Raw genomic sequence first — 16017 nt, forward strand, 5'->3', positions numbered from 1 at the left:
AGAATTACAATGGCGTGTGTGTGCTCCTGAAAGTTCATTCTAAGGCAGGTGGGGGAAAAAAAACAATCATAACTTCATGGAGAGCAAGCAACAGAAACTGCAATATAGTTCTGTTTCTGTACACGTTATTTTTTTCCTCAATGTAATTAGATGCATCAAGTACAATGGATGTGGGAGAGGGGAGGGAAGCTTGAAGCTAATGTCTGCACACCCTAGTAAAGTTACCAGCAAACTCTAGCGCTGGTGTGCAGCAGGTTATTTAAATCAAATCTATTTAGAAAGGGCCTGTGGCTCTCCAGACCTCCGCCCTTCCTCCATTTCACATGCGTGCCTGCCATGGACTTTTCTTTTACAAATCAGCAATGTGTGGTCTTCAGTTGGACCAACTAATCCGGGCCCGGTCTGCACTACAGCTCCCAGAATACATCATGCAGTTAATGAAAGTGAGCTGAGTAGAGTTGGTCACACCGAGTCACTTGGCAGGAAATATTGAAATGTTTCTTGTTAAGGCCTAAATATATTAATTAGATTTATTCAGCCTCAGTGTATTGTGCGGTGCACTTGCCACCAGAGTGTGTGAGTGTGTTAATTAGCAAATTCCTTTTATGCAGCGCGCGATCAGGCTCCAGTCTACAGTCAGTGGGTGCCAGTTGTAAAGTGTGTCACATTACAACACATTCAGTTACTCACTGTGCTAAGGTGACATAGGTCAGACCTCCATTGCCCGGTGCAGGAAGAGAGTGTAAATCATGATCTACTGTTACACTGACTTGGTATGCTATGAAAATGTGTTTTTACTGGAACAGTCACTTTGCTCAAATGGTTGCAATTCCATATATTTATGTTTCCCTCATCTTCACTGCTTGATTTTGCTCGTGAGAAAGTGTCAGTCCTAGTAGTCATTGAAATGTTACTCACAATTACGCTGAAATTATGAAAATGCCACACATAGCATTTTGAAACCTTGGCACACCAATGCAGAGAAAGGTAATTTAAAGAAATTTGCAATGGGGCATGAGGTGCTCATACTGCAGTAGTGTAAAGAAACAACTCTGGGGGTTTAAGCAAGGTCCGTAGGAACAGAGCAAGGGAGAAACAAACTCTGTGTGCCCAATTATAGACAAAAACCTGGAGCACAGCGCCTGCTCCTGTTCAAAGAGATTTTCATTATTATAAAAACTCATAACCAAATGGGAATCACTTATTCACTCTTAGGCAGCCACTAGTTACCAGACAAAAGACCACCACAAGAGAGCAAATACATTTTATTTTCAGGAAGTAAAGCAAGGAGTGCCTCATCCTCGCGGAATCTGTACAAACAGCACAACTGCTATCAAAACTCTTTTGCCTTTCAGGTCGTCCTATTTATGTTGAGATTGGGTTCTCAGCACTTGCGGTATTAAAGACTAAGTACCGTTCAAGACTGGATGTGAATGGCTGTAGCGAAAATCCATCCACGGATTAACCGTCTCTGTGGTGAAAAACAGGCACACCTGTCACATTGATTATAACACCACCAACATTATTCCATGTCATGTGTAAAACGAAGCATCCTAGTAAAAACAATGTGCGCACATTTTATCTTGGAAAATTGTGTTTTGGGCTGTGTAGTAAGCCTGTCATTTAACCACACTCACAAACCTGCAGTTTACTAAACACTTATTGTGTTGAAGATTTGCCGGATATGGCCCGGATATGCGAGAGGCGGGTGAATATGTAGTGTACTAGATTCCACAAATTTCTGTTTAGGTGGTCCGGGGAAGGGGGGGGGGGGGGGGGGGAGGAGAATAAAAGTTATATGGGGCCCAGTTTATATGTCATTAATGTATGGGGGTCCATGTTAAACAAGGTAACGGCTGAGAGAGCCTGGTGTGGGTTTCAAGGGTATATTTGAAAGTATGTTGTGGCTTAAAGCCAAAGCCCGTAAAAAAAAAAAAATAATAAAATAAACTTATTTGAGAAAAGCTAAAGCTGCCATAAACTGTACATCATCTGCGGTGGATATATAAGCACTTGCCCACGGTAAATAGTTGTAATATTGTGGTATAGACATTCTATAAGCTGAGCAATTTTATTTCAAGAATTTAGAAGCGTCCCACTTAGAGGTGGTTTATCACATACTTCCGTTGTAAGCACAGCTGTATGGTTGTATGCCCATCTCGGGAAAGTGAATAGTGCATACTTTACACAACTACAAAGCATGGTCTATAAGGACAGACCGATGTCTTTGCAATGGCAAATGTTCAACTTGAAATTGTGGGTCATGTGCAGTCTTATGGCATCACAATGATTACATAATATCAGATTTTGTCAATTAGGTCATTCAACATGTCACGAGTAATGTAATATGCAAGGACATACGCAGTGCATAGGGAGGTGCAAATTAGTTAGGTTTATTTGCCTGCCGGGATCTTTATAAAAGTGTATGCAAAAAAATAATACCCTATAAAATTCACCTGTTATAGTTTATTGGGCTGTCAGACCTTCCAAAGAGAATCGGTGTTTGTAGCTTAACTCTCTAACCCCTGTTTCTTCAGTTCTCCAGGCACTTTTGTTACTGTGTTTATACCTCTCATTTTGGCAACCCCTCACTGTTGCAGGTCTCTCTCATCATCCACCTGTTGGACTTTGGCTCAATCTGATGAGTTGCCACTGGGTTCACAGGTTCTGTTTATTCCCAATTCTCTCCACTCACTTCTGCATCTCCCATCTGCGCAGTGTTTGCAACACGTTTCATATGAAATCACCAGTCTGCAGCGCTCAACAAAATCCTAATTATCTATCTTTAGCCCTATTAAACACCCAACATGCCACATACATTTCCTGTTTGTACACCTCAGCAGATGCAATCATCTTTGTCTTCCACGTTAAAACTGAATCTGCAGGTTTTACTGGTTTGTTCATCCTCTCTGCAATCTACGATAGATGTAACTGCACCCGTATGCATCAGTGTCTTATGGATGTGGTTTGGGGTCTATGGCTGTGAAATAATCATTGGTATAAATCAATTCAAGACTAGTCATAGGCAAAGGACCATTTACTTTAAAAACAAAATGTTTTCACATGGAAATTTGCAACACATGTTTTGGGACTCAACACCTGCTTTCGCTTCTTCAGGGCAAGGCTTAAAAACAAGCTCTGAATAAAATGTTATCAAAAAAGGTCGTGGAGAGCAGTAGGCCATGTCACATATGAACCTATTGTCAATCAACCGCAAATTTAGAGAGATATGGCAAACAAATCTAGTGAATAAAAACAAATTCAGAATCATTAGCGGTCTATATGATCAAAATATAACGCTTTAATGTTTGATAACCATCTCTAAGAGGAACAAGCATTTGCAATGCAATAGGTCTCGCATTAGGAAAGTTTGAGCTATTGGTATTGTAAATGACACATTTTTTATTTATGTTTTGTTTTTGAAAGTAGCGAAATTAATAGCTTTGTCATTTACAATGCCAATAGTTATAACTTTCGAAAATGTGACACCTATAGCATTTGTAATGCAATATGTGTTGTATTTACGAGAAACATATGAGCTCCAGATACCTATCTAGCTCTGGTACACATCGGCAGAATTTTATCGAGCCTGGGGCTTTATTTAAAACAATTCCCCATATATACCATGGCATATTTCCTGCGCTGTGATCAGCAGGTCGTCGGGCTCTTCTGTGTAGTGCCGGCTTTGAATCCTCCACCTTTATGCTTTGTACGCCCTCCCCTGTATCTTCATAGAAGTGTCTTGACCCCTCACTGCCCCATGGAAAAGTTTAACAATTCTCACAATTCCAAGACCCAATTTGCCATGTTTTCCTTTGTTTGAATAACTGGGACGTTTACCATGTTAGATCTTCTTTATCTCAATGTCCATGTGAAGATACATTTGGTATCTAGCACTTCCTGTGTCAATATTTTTTTTATTAAAGTCTCAAATAGTGGGCGGAGCAATCTAAAATCGTGCGTCCATTTCAGTAGACCTACATTTAATCATATGCACAAGATGGGATGGAGTTAGGAGTCTCTATAACAGATCGAAGGGATCTATGTGTGAGAACATTGAGTTTTTTTTTAAATATGGCTCCATATTTGGTGAAACTTAACCTAAAATTGCCTGAAGATGCCGGTCGGTGCGCCTTTATCCAGTACATGTGAATCAAATTTAGTGTAAAACATGATTTAATCACTATTTTTGGAGCTGAAAATGTACTTGCAGAAAACTGCTTTTCTGCATTCTTGGGAAAAAACAATAACTTTTCGGGGGGCGGGATACAGTTGCCTCCCCGATATTGGAGTAAATTCCAAATGCCTGTTTTATGCTCCTGTCATTTGCAGTGTTTGTGATACGAGTAATCTTATGGATTGTTACAACGTTATTGTCTGCAGTTGTGAAAAAATAACAGCAGATTCACGCTGGGGATATTTAAAGCTCGTGCAAACATAATTTTGCTATAGTCCCCTCTTACCCTATGGATAGGCCGCTCCTACGATGTGCTATATTCAGATCAGCGAACGTGATGTATACAACCCACTCCTCATGTAGCTGCACTCACGCGTTACTCTGCGAACTCCGCCCGGCTCATGCTGCAGAAAGGCAGTTTGTTTCCCTACAGGAAATGACCTTGCAACGTGTACTCTGCCCCTCTCCTGACAGGAATCGGGCTATAGGAACTGTTCGAAACTTAAAATACATATTTGCCCTGGGGAGGTCAAACCGCCTTCTCGAAAAAAACAGGTGCGTCTTTGTGTTTAGGTTCCCGGTCAAGTAGTCCGCGCCCCCATGCTGGGGGCGTGTTTACAGTGCATGTGCTTATAGGGGTTGTCACCTGTCCTTGAAACCTTACCAGCCCTGTTTTTCCAGCTATGTCCCTAAAATAGTTTTAGGATGGTGCTTTCCTGGGGTTGGTATACGTGCCTATAAACAGCACAGCAGTGCTTGGTGGCAGGGTCCGGTCCTGCCATTCAGAGTTCCTGGCCTCCAAGAAGTGTGTGTGTGCACAGCCTTATGCGGGATTCTCACACAAGCTCTAAACTCTACTAATATGCCTGCACAGCGGTGCCAGGAGGCTGCGGTCGGCTCAAGCCTCACTGACTATTTTTATAATGATTGTTTATTTATTATTTTGGTGTTTTTTTTGTTTTGCGTGGAGTGGACATAATCACACAGGATGTTGTAGCATTAAGTGCGATGTGTGTTGAGCGGGTAAACGTTTGCGTCAGGAAATATAGGCTAGACGAGTAATATAAAACAAACTCACGACATTAAAAAAAAGCTTTAAAGGAGCATTGTACAAGCATATTCAGTTTCGCTTGCACATTTTTAGGTTTTGGAACTCGCCCACTGATTTTTGAACGGCAGGGAAGGGGAGCACATTTCCCTAAAACAAAAATGTTAAAGGGCGCCGCCGCACTGCCCGCGGCGACCCGGAAGCTCTTGCCCGGCCGGCCAATCGGCTCGCGGCCGACCGGAAGTCCCGCCTCCCGAGGTCCGCGAGCTGCCGGCGCATGGAGCGCCCTGCCGTCCGGTGTAGCCTGGGTCCCCAAGAGGGGGCCAGGGAGAAGGAGGAGTGTGGCGCCTGTTGCGGGGCTCCTCTGACCTGAGGGAGCCCCGATTCAGATGAGGAGACGCGCCGCGCCGTGAGGAGCCCCGCCGGAAGAGCGCAGTCGGTGAGTGGGGCCCAGGGCTGATGTGAAGTGCGTGCATGCCTGGGGGGGGGGGGGGGGGGGGGGGGGGGAAAGAGTGTGCGCGCGCGTGGGAATGTGTGTGTGCATGCGTGACTGATTGAGAGAGAATGCGAGGTAGGGGATAGTGTGCCTGTATGTGTGCCATATGCCTGTGTGTGCATGCGCGCGCCTGTGTGTGCACGTACATGCAGAGGGGTGGGGGCTGCCTGTGTCTGTGTGAGGGCTTTGCACCGCGCATGCGCAGCTACCAGACGCTCGCTCCCGAGGTGAAATCTGACCTCGTCAAAGCGCGCGTCTGGTAGCTGTCCACATTCCTAAATACGGGCCACAAAAGGTCTGAAGCAGACACTCCCAATGCTCACGCATTGAGAGTAGGTCTGCTCGACCTAAAAAAGGAGAAAAAAGGAGGTAGAAAGTAAGCTACTGATGTAACCAGGAAATTGCGGATCAGCCCTCAAAGAACAAAGATAAAAAACGTAAAATGTCAAAACCTTTTACAGGCCCCCCATTACCTTTTTCGGTCCTCCAGGCTCGTCACGGGCTAAAACATATGGAGTTTTTATAAATTCCTAAAGCTAAAATCTCTCCTCTCGATGAGTTCCATTAAACCCTGCAATAGTCTCAAAGATGTCACAGCAACTAAAGTCACAACACACCGCCTCTAAAATCTAGAAGATTCTTTACCCTAAGCCTTGCAAATCTCCCATGAAATGTGAAGTAAAATGAGAATCTGAACCCAACTCCAGCAATATCCCATTTGATTGGGAAAAAATAATTATCACCCTATTCTCTAATAAAATATCTCCAATATTGTCGCAAACCAAACTTATGCTAATAAAATGGGACATACTGGACACCCGAGAAAATCTTTAAACTTAATCTCAGTGAGAGCCCGACATGCTGGAACTGTAAATCTCACGTCTGCAATCTCGCCCACATGCTCTTCTATTGCCCTACCATACAAACATACTGGGATATGGTTTACGAATGTATTAGCAATACTTTCAACCTAGCCCCTCCAAATGAATTTTCCTATATTATACTAGGTGCTTTGGACCCTAAGATCGAAGATGTGAATGACCAATACTTGCTAGATCTCAAGCTCCCTTTAGCCTGTAAAGTTGTACTGTGTAAGTGGAAAAACTCCAAAGAAGTTTCTTTGAGAATGTGGCAAGAATGGCTATCTTTCCTTAGAGGAGCAGATAATGTCACACTTCATAACTCTCCATGGCGTAATTCACACAGGAAACTGTGGAAGTCCCATGATGCCTCACCCTTCTCATATGATCCCCCGTGAAAATCGACTTAAGTTCCCAGACTGTAATGAGTACTATATACTACATTTGCCAGGATACTCCTGTTCTGCATTGCATGTCCTGCCTCCACAACTATGAAAATGTACCTGCTTGACAAGACCTGTACTATATATTATATTGTATCAGTTTTTGAACTCTTGTAGGGGAAATGTGCTGTTTGCCCACCTGTACGTCACGGTAGGCTCCCATGGCTAGGCACTAACTTGTAGTTACTATTTATTCTGTATTTCTTATGATTTGTACTTATTGTTATTATCATCATTATGATTTGTCAGTACTTCTCATTTCGCTCATGTTTCCATTATTGTATTGTATTTTTATTAGTTATTTGTTCATTTCCTAAAACTCAAAAATGATTTGGAAAAAAAAAAGGGTAAAATGTGATGTGCAATGGTGGGCGATACAGCCTGAACAAGTGAGATGAAAAACCTGAAGCGGAGAGAAAAAACGTTAGAGAAGTTCTACGGGTCTGCTGGAAAGGGGAAAGCTATCAGTATCCAAGTAAAAACCCCATTACGTAGCAAGAAACCAATATTTCTTGAAATGTTAAACAGTTATCACAAGAGGTTACAATCATTGCATAAGTCTGCTTGTCTTAAGCAATAAAAATCAATCTTTACACAATTCTGAAATTTTGTACCATAAAAAAAGCCTTCTCTGAAAAGTTATTCAAAGTTGTTGAAAAATAAACCATTTGAACTTAATGGTAAGATACAATGCTACCAACCTTTAAAGTAAAAAAAAGTTGTGGTTATAATGTTTAGACCCGTTTAATATGTTGTGTACGTATACGGTTTTAGATTTCAAACTCATGGGGTCTTGGATGATGGTGAATAATCAGTTTAGATGAAACTAATAAAGATCTAAAATATTGTTATCCCTGTAGTTCTTAAAGGAGCTTTACTATTAGGTTAATAATGGGAACTGAAAAAAGTGTAAACTAATAACTATGAATTTGAATGCAATTGAGTTTATAGACAAAGAAAAAGGTAACTGGAAAATATGAGCTGCATTAGTTGAACTCTGCTGGAACTCAAATTATTTGTTTAATTATAAATAATTAGTATACTAATATCGTCTAATGGACAAAGGGGCATGCTTTGAATTCTATTAATGAAGTGGTGTTACTTCTAAACATTCGTATTAACCATTTCCTATATCCATTATGGTCTTAAGTTTAAACAGGCATAAGCTGCAAGCCTTTAGTTGCTCCTAACAAAACAAGTGGTTATTATTGGCTAAAGTCCTCTACCTATCTAAAAAGTGGAGATCCAAATAACCTGCTAAACAGTTTGTTTTTTTAAAGTGTCAGTTCTAGCCCCTGGTGTTAAGGACTCTGCCTGATTTAAAGTCTTTAAACATGTGTTTATCTAACACTATTCGTTTCACCTAATCGGAGTCTAAATACAGCAAAGTGGTACAGATAGAATTACAAGAACCGTTGACTTAAAACATAAGTGTCTGACATTTGTTCAGACAGTGCTGTGGGAGAGGAGCTAAATATATCGGAGCCTGATGCCTCCCAAACATGTTTGAGTGTGAATGAACTCTACTTAAACACCATGTACAGAGCCAGCAACAATGTTCTGCCACTTCGTCCCTTCTCAGGACAAGCAACCAAGCTCTGGAACTTGTAACAAACCAAGCTTTAGAACATCCAGGAGCATTTACAGTTCTGAAGAGATGAAAACATAACTGTTCCAAGTGTGACTGAATAAACACTCTGCACTGCCTATTAGACGATGCACATTCATTTACCTCACGAATAAAACAGGAATTTCGGGGATTGGGGTGCACTTATTACAAAATAAACAAGCAGTATCAGACTGAATGACACTCAATACAAACAACAGACAGTCTTCTAGGAAAATGCAAAAAGAACAATTGATGGGCAGAGCAAGGTCAAACATTCACCCCAGTACAGAGATATGGGCCTAAATCCATCGGTTTTTTTGCTCACCATGTCAATCCAGTGTGGACCCAGCCACATGCAAATCAGTCTTGACCGTGCGGCCAATGGGAACAGTCCAGCCCAAACTGCCAGGCCAGGTCCTCCCTGGACTGGAAACAAGCATCCTAGGATCAGTTTTGGGTTTTCGGCCCTCATCAGCCAGGAAAGTTTGACTGCAGTGGCATGGAGAGCACGGGACTCACGTCTGAGCATACCCGTCCCACTTGGGGTGACAAATGCAAAAAGAACAATTGATGGACAGAATGCAGAACAATGTCATACATTCACCCCACTAGAGAGCCTAAATCCATCGTGTTTTTGCTCGCCATTCCAGTTTGGACCAAGCCATATGCATGACATTGTTCTATATTCTGTCCATCAATTGTTCTTTTTGCAATGGTCTTCTAGGCAAAGGCACCAAGAATTTTGAACCACAACCCCTTCCAAGTAAGGCTATCTGCTTCCCAGTATGAAACGGGTGAAAGACCTGTTTCTGCTCCAGCTACCTTTGACCCTTAAAACATATTCCATTCTTAGCTACCTCAATAATAATAATAATCTTAATACCAGGAACCAAACTACTCAGCCTCAATCTCCAGCTCTCAACCGATGACCTGCTGGTTGTCCCTAGTACACCATACTGATGCTTCGGACAATCCACGCACTTCTCATCCACAATTCTTGCCCCCACGTGATGAAAGCTAGCCCAATAAAAAAATATCTAGGTTGTTTAGTGGACATATACGATAATGAACCAAACTAATAAAGAGCTCAGCAAGAGTCGTGGAAAGTTTACCACCTAGTTTTGCAAATGGTTATTGTGAGAGATTGAAAATCCGAGGTCCAGTCATACATTCAGGGCAAAATCGCAAAGAATGGTGCAACTATTATTTAACATCTATTTAAAAGCTCCGAAATTGATATTTAAAGCAGTGATACCTATCAATATAAAAGAACAACTTTATCCCCAACTGCAGCCCTAAGAAATCTACGTGTTTCACTACTTGCCAGTTAGTTTTCGATGAAAAATGGTCTCACCATCTGACAAGACAGGACGTTTCCAGATGTAGTATATGCAAAATTGCTTGCAAGGGAATTAATTAACAGGGATTTTTTTGTTAAACTTATTTTTAAACAGGAGGTTGATCAATCTTGACTGACAGAAATTTGGGATCAACTTAAAACAATTAAAAACCTGTTTCTCATCGAATTCAACACTTAATTAATCGACAAAGTGGTAACAACTCACTATAGAAAAATGCTACACGGGAAGTAGTTTTTATGAAAAAAAGTTTATGTATCAAATTTTCATTTCATGGGGTACAATTTCTTAAAAAACTGTGAGAAATAATCCACAATGTACAAGTGGACAAGACATAGATTAGTTGTTCTTTGAAATCCACTTGCGTTGTAGTCCACTTTTTGAGTTATAACAACGAAACTTATTCACTGTAACCAAAAATAACGTTGCATTGAATTAATCTGACAAAAAAAGAGATGTGGACTGAGAATTGTAAATATATCGATTTTTTAAGATAATACGGTAATATGGTTATTGTATCCTTTACAGGGGGTCACACTATACAAAAGATTGAAAGTCCTGAGGATTGCCTTGAGGATTTGTCAATAATAAGGCCGAAACGTCGACATCAGTCCACATCTCTTTTTTTGTCAGATTAATTCAATGCAACGTTATTTTTGGTTACAGTGAATAAGTTTCGTTGTGTTATAACTCAAAAAGAGTGGACTACAACGCAAGTGTATTTCAAAGAACAACTAATCTATGTCTTGTTGATTATTTCTCACTGTTTAAGAAATTGTACCCCATGAAATGAAAATTTGATACATAAAAACTTTTTTTCATAAAAACTTCCCGTGTAGCATTTTTTTATAGTGAGTGGTTACCACTGTCGATTAATTAAGTGTTGAATTAGATGAGAAACAGGTTTTTAATTGTTTTAAGTTGATCCCAAATTTCTGTCAGTCAAGATTGATCAACCTCCTGTTTAAAAATAAGTTTAACAAAAAAATCCCTGTTAATTAATTCCCTTGCAAGCAATTATGCATATACTATATCTTAGCCCAAGCTCGCAAGGGTTTATTGGGTCACCCACCTTCAATATACCTGTTTGCAGATGTAGGCAGAAAAATTAGCCTGGTGATACTAACTGAAAGACAGATGCAGATGGACACAAACAAGGCACTTTACTATTAGATTGCATCGCTCCTTCTATACTATAGGCACTCCAAATAAAGAGGTTTCTTGTACTCTATCCCACGCAATGTCAAGCTTCCAAGTTTATTAACATTCATTGGATTGCAAAAAGAGGCCAGTCTTAGGGGTTAAACTGGACTCGTCAGAGGCCAGTATTCAGAGAGGAGACACCGGACAGCCTAGCGCCTACAACAGGGTCAAAAGGTATGGGTGGTGCTTTGTTATGTGTATGGTCTAGACAGATCAGGGCAGGAGGAGAGTGTGGTCGGGTTGTGTGCTCTTGTCTAGCTTGAGATGGGTCAGGGGTGGGTGTCGTGCTGTGTGGTTCAGTCTCAGTTGGGAGATGTGTCAGGGTGTGTCTTTGTCCAGCCTGAGACGTCAGGAGTTAAGGATGGGGTCTTGTAATATGCTTTACTCTAGCCTAGGAGTTGTATAGGAAGGGACTGGGGGGTGAGAGGAGTGTGTGTTCCATTCTAGACGGTTGCTGGGTGAGGGGCCAGTGGGGTTGTGGTGTGTGCTTGTCGAAGCGGTCAGGAGGTGAGTGGGTTATGTGCTTGTCTACTCTGGGGTTGTCAGAAGGTGAGTGGTGTTGTGTGTCCTCGTCTAGGGAGGGGCGAGTGGGGTTGTGGTGTGTGCTTGTATCGTCTGGGGGTTGTCACAAGGTGAGTGGGGTTGTCACAAGGTGAGTGGGGTTATGTTGTGTGCTGGTCTAGCCTGGGGGTGGGGGGGGGGTCAGGAGAAGAGTTTGGTTGTGTGCTTGCTGCGTCCGGGGGTTTTCATGAGGAGAGTGGTGTTGTGTGCTCGTGTCAGAAGGTGCGTGGGGTTGTGTGCTTCAGTCTCGTTCTGAGGTTGTGTCAGGAGGTTAATGGGGTTGTGTCAGGAGATGAGTGGTGTTGGGTTGTGTGCTTGTCTGATATGTGAGTTGCCATGAGGTAAGTGGGGTTATGTTACGAGGTAGATGCGGTCTTGGTGTGCTTGACTAGCCTGAGGGTTTTGGAAGCTGGTGGGTAGGGTTGCGTTGTATGAAAGTTATGTTATTCTGTGAGTTTTGTGAACCCAACACCCTCCACCTCCCCTTTACTCATCTCAAACACCCTCCTACTGCGATGCGCTTTAAAAAACAGAAGAGAAAAAAACTCTAGACCCCTCCCTCTTCTATCCCTCCACTATTCCTTTTCCTCTCCAAATAATAAACTAACGTGTCCACTACTCAAATTCATTTCATATTTCCCTATACTAATTCACTAATAATCCTTTAAGGTTTCCCGAGTAGCGTGCCATTTGCCAAAAAAACGCTTTGCCGTCTCATATTGGGTCGTAAGCTCCATATAAATGCAATTAAGATACAATTAACAATAATTAGACAGCACTCTGGCAAGTTTGCATTTTTGTGAGATAATGTAAACATCTGCAGGTCACACAGGAAAACTACCAAGCTCACTGCCAGTAAGCTCATGCGGTATGCTTGAATAACTCACTAGGAAGCCAAATGTACTACTTGAGTACAAAAGCTTTAAGGTTCAAAAACAAGTTTTAGACAATTGTCCATAAAACATTCTAAAAAGTACACATTAATTAAAACCTTTAAATGAATCCCCTCCTCCTCACTGCACCATCCCCATTACATTTCATTTTTTAAATTCTGTTTAAGGAGAACACAGATTAGATGGTGCCTAAAACTGGAATCATTTGAAATGTGTATTGCCAATCAATTGCAAAGATTAGAGGCCTGTTCATTTTAATCTGAGCTACTGCCAAATACTTCACAAACATAAGTAGTAGGGAGGCTATTACTGAGCGCCAACATTTTCTTAAACAAGTTATTGTGCATTCTGACGTTACAATTTGAGTAACGAATCGCTCAAGCTGCAACGATCAAAATAGAAGCAATCCCTGAAGTAAGACTAGCATACAAGCATTAGCCTCAAAGACAAACTCGCCAAATTACTTATTAGCAGTTTAATGCAAACAGAGACCAAACCAGTGGCGGGGCATTTTACCTCGCCAAGCTGGTCAGCTAGAGGACATCGTACGTAGCAAGAAAAACTGGCTACACAATATTAGGGCATGCCCATGTTCCAGGTTACAAAGGTGATTGTTACACGAAATGTACTACTATAAACTAAACAGAAGTTTCACAAAGAGTAACGTAACGTGAAAAAATGTAGGCTATTCAATTTATAGACCTACTGCCCCATTGGATAAAGCTGTAGTCCAGTATTTACTTTAATAACTAGATAAGAGGAATGTGACCTTGTGGCTTCTGTTATGACCTATGTGGTGTCACTGGACACAGGCAACTTCCACTGCATCATACGCCAACATAATATTGTGCAATGTTAAAAACTCCTGCAGTGTCTGGGGAATGCTTTGGCAGAGTACACGGCTTACAGACACTTGTATCATGAGCTTGGGTTCCGATTTAACAAGGCTAAGCTGCAGCTGCTCCCAGGGGGCTTGCGGTTGACTTATAACACCCCCATCGTAGCCGACAAGACGTTGCGCGATGCTGGAGGAGAATGTATTATTTTAGATTAGCACAATGAAATCCAGAGGAAAACAGCACACAACCTGAAAGTTATATAACAAATCAAAGATAGGTATGGTCCAATGCACCTAAAGCCATGTCAGAGTAAATCCAAACATTTAGAAAGCAAATTTCAACTTTCCCCAAATAAAAACGAGTTTATTTTTATTTATTGGCGATTTCGATTCGGTGACCTCCTCTGTACAGTGCCGGGGTAAATGGGTTGAAAGGAAAACAAAGAAAGAAACATAGTAGTACCGAGATATTTAAGTCCTACCGTTAGAGAGGGGTGCACATGGACTGAATGAACAACATTGGACGAGTGTTGCGTACCTTCTAGGGCTACCAGGCCCTTATTTGGGAGTGAATGAAAGCTACATCGAGATACACCTCAAGGGTATGCTCAATAACCTCGATGACCTCAAAACCTTCAAATGGAGATTTGGAAAAGTATCCGACAAAAAGGCCCTTTCGAGTGTGAAGTCCATATGGAGGAACCAAGTAAGCAAAAAATCAGCAAATTTACCACTACAAAAATTCACATTAATAACAAATTACAATACTAGCTTATTCCTGGGACACTACAAGCTTCTTGGCGGGGGGGGGGGGCTGCGATGTTTACATACTGCAAGGAAATACTGTGAGGAGAAGAAAAACTACACAAATAGTTATGGCTGTCCCGTACCAGATGTGCTCTTATTATGCATTATTACCATCATATAGTTGGGTTTATTATCCGCATTATAAAATGGGAAACTGCAAATAAGAGGACCCAGTTACCCGACAAAGTGAGACGGGCATTTATCAAGATTCACTGTTAAAAGTAGTGAAGCGAGCGGTGGCACCTCGCCAGCCTCCTGGAGTCAGCAGCACAGCAGCCTGTGCGGACGTGTTACTGAGCCCGGGGCCAGCACATGCGAGATACAGGCCCCAGCAGCCTGCACAGCCGGGGAACAGGCCTGGCGGCCTCCACGGTACCGACACGTCAGGCACCGGCGGTTGGGGGGGGGGGGAGGGGGATAATATTGACTGGCAGGGCGCTACCACTCAAAGAAGGGGGGGCTGGAAAGAAAAGGAGAAAAACAAAGGGCCACGCGGTCACTCTGGCTCTGCACACCCCCCTCTTCCCCCCGGATCTCCTGTGAGAACGAGGCGCGAGAGCCCTACCCTGCAGCACTGTAAGGAGCGTGAGGCCGGACGCTCGTGAGGGGTGGGGGTCGCGAGCTACAGGAAGACAACAACATCACAAGGGGGGGGTGCCGGGGGCTGTGTTTACTTTATCCCCCGCCTGACACTTGGCCACGGGGGATGCGCGGCGCGAGCGCTTTCCCCCCCTCCGCCGTCACTCACCTGGTACACGCCGGCACCGCAGTCGCGAGCTGGGGTCTTCCGTGAAGCGTTCTGGCCCGTGATCACTATGGTGGCGGCCGCGAGCTCTCCGCTGCTCTCCTTGGTGTTCCAGCTTAGCGCCACACCCTTTCCCCCCTAGTTAGGCATCCACAAAACACTGATAACAATCCGGGTCTTTCGGTGAATTTTAAAAAATAAAAAAAAAATAGCACCAGAGGACGGGGGTCTCGGTTACTCGCACTACGGACGGCGCGCACACACTAACACGCTATATCCGCCGGCCCGCCCCCGGCCGCTCGCCATTGGTTGCTGAGGGGAAGCCCCGCTCTTGCTGAATGGCCGTGGCGGCTGCTCCTCAGGTCCTCGCCTGGGAGGGGGAGGAGACCAAATGCTGAATTCTTCCCTCCGATGCGAGCGGAGGGGGGGTGCGGGGCTAATGGGCGGTGTCCGCATGCTTCTGGCATTGTGACGGCTTCACTGCGCGTCGCCCTATTGGCCAACGTCGAGCGGAAGTGGCGTTATCCTGTTGTCATGACGTATAGAGGGGGGAAGCAGAGGGTATGGGACTAGAGAAAAGAACCTAGTGGCAATTTTGGCAAAGCTTTTTTCTTAGGTCTCTATGAAAGTTGAGATATACAATGTGACCCATCTGCTTTAAATATCAAAGACGCGAGTTATGTAAGGAAACGCCACGAATATAGTGTTAATAATGCTTTGTTAACACAAGCATAACCATGCGGCCCACACGATGAAGGAAATGCGAACAGACCATCAGCACGAATAAATATTCCACATAGAAACATAAGTTAAATATCCATTGAATATTCCACAAGTCATACATCATAATACACACATATTGTTATTGGTCTAATCATAAAATACAATCTGTAGGGTTTGTGTGCGCAACAGTAATATGTGTGAACAGTGGTTGACGTCAACAGGTTTCTCTATAATGTACACCTCTGATAAATACTGT

General features: G+C 42.8%; 1 protein-coding gene across 2 annotated transcripts in view; it reads right to left on the reverse strand.

Annotated features, from left to right (window-relative positions):
• The window catches only part of PAIP2B (poly(A) binding protein interacting protein 2B), an 84061-nt gene extending 68722 nt beyond the window's left edge, over positions 1 to 15339 (reverse strand). The window contains exon 1 of one of the 2 annotated variants that reach the window (XM_086960110.1): positions 15042 to 15339. The gene's annotated coding sequence lies outside the window, so the exon portion shown is untranslated. The remainder of the gene's footprint in view (positions 1 to 15041) is intronic. The other variant, XM_086960109.1, reaches the window with a different exon arrangement.
• Positions 15340 to 16017: the final 678 nt, after the last annotated feature.

This window comes from Lissotriton vulgaris, chromosome 3_1 (genome assembly GCF_964263255.1).
Source record: "Lissotriton vulgaris chromosome 3_1, aLisVul1.2, whole genome shotgun sequence".
Lineage (NCBI taxonomy): Eukaryota > Metazoa > Chordata > Amphibia > Caudata > Salamandridae > Lissotriton > Lissotriton vulgaris.